The following is a 1752-nucleotide window of genomic DNA, read 5'->3' as shown; positions in this document are numbered from 1 at the left end:
CTCAAATGGGGAGTGTTTAGTGGCCGAGTGGACAGCCCTGTTGGAAGCAAACTCGATATGCGGTATACACTCAACCCAGCCCCCTAGGTGTTTCCCGATAGTAGCTCTCAAGAGTGTAGACAATGTCCGATTGACTACTTCGGTCTGTCCATCCGTCTGCGGATGACAAGTGGTCGAAAAAACGAGCTTAGTGCCGACTCGTTTCCATAACGTTCGCCAAAAGTGGCTTAGGAATTTTGAGTCACGATCCGACACAATCGTCTTCGGAAGACCATGTAGACGCACTACTTCTCGGAAGAAGAGATCTGCGATATGCTTAGCGTCGTCGGTCTTAGCACACGGTATAAAATGTGCCATTTTTGAGAACCGATCCACTACCACGAAGATGGAATCCTTATGTTGTATTTTTGGCAGTCCAAGCACAAAGTCCATCGAAATGTCTACCCAAGGATGGGTGGATATCGGTAGTGGCATGTAAAGACCATGAGGTTGCACTCGAGACTTTGCCTTATGGCACTCGATACACTTAGCACAAAACCTCTGAACGTCTTTCTTGAGATGGGGCCAAAAGAAGTGTTCTTGTACAATGGCCAGCGTCTTATCTACTCCGAAATGACCAGAAGGTGCGCCTCCATGCGCTTCGCGGAGTATCACATCTCGTATCGACCCTCGTGGGATACATAGACGTTTCTCTCGGAATAGATATCCATCATGGGTATAGAATGGGCCGTAGGTTCCGCGACTACACTCCTCGATGATGTTTCCGAAGTCCGGGTCATTCACATATTGTTCTTTGAGGAACTCAAATCCAAGCATCCTTGCTTCCATGACTGCCAGCAACGCATAGCGTCGAGACAATGCGTCAGCTACGACGTTGTCCTTTCCCTTTTTGTACTTAATGATGTGGGGAAATGTCTCGATGAACTCAAGCCACTTAGCGTGTCTGCGCTTGAGCACGGCTTGACCCTTGAGGTGTTTAAGGGTCTCATGATCCGAGTGAACGACGAATTCCTTAGCGAGCAGATAGTGCTGCCAGGTCTCAAGTGCTCGTACGAGAGCGTAAAACTCTTTGTCGTATGTCGGATAATTTAGCGTAGCTCCACTGAGCTTCTCGCTAAAGTAGGCCACGGGCCTCTTTTCCTGCATAAGGACGGCTCCAATGCCAACCCCGGAGGCATCGCACTCTATCTCAAAAGTTTTGTCAAAGTTCGGAAGAACTAAGACCGGTGCAGTAGTGAGGCTATCTTTGAGAGCAGAAAAAGCACGCTCTTGAGCCTCGCTCCATTCAAAGACCACGTCTTTCTTAGTGACCGCGGTAAGGGGTGCAGCAATACTGCTGAAATCTCGGACAAATCGGCGATAGAAACTAGCAAGGCCGAGGAAGCTCCGCACATGGCCTATAGTAGATGGTGTCGGCCACTCCTGAATGGCCTTGATCTTTTCACCATCAACTCGCAGCCCTCGAGAGCTGACCACAAAGCCTAGAAAGACTAACTCGTCTGTGCAGAACGAGCATTTCTTAAGGTTGGCGTAGAGATTTTCCTTTCGGAGAGTGGTCATTACCTGCTCTAAGTGCGAGATATGGTCTCCTTCACTTCGACTATAGATGAGAATGTCGTCGAAGTAGACCACCACGAACTTTCCAATATAGGCTCTTAGAACCTGGTTCATGAGCCGCATGAAAGTGCTTGGGGCGTTCGTGAGCCCGAATGGCATAATGAGCCATTCATAAAGACCTTGTTTGGTCTTGAA

The sequence above is a fragment of the Tarenaya hassleriana genome, unplaced genomic scaffold, assembly GCF_000463585.1.
Source record: "Tarenaya hassleriana unplaced genomic scaffold, ASM46358v1 Cleome97, whole genome shotgun sequence".
In the NCBI taxonomy this organism is placed as follows: Eukaryota; Viridiplantae; Streptophyta; class Magnoliopsida; order Brassicales; family Cleomaceae; genus Tarenaya; species Tarenaya hassleriana.
The sequence above is the reverse complement of the archived record's forward strand: the minus strand, read 5'-3'. Positions refer to the sequence as shown.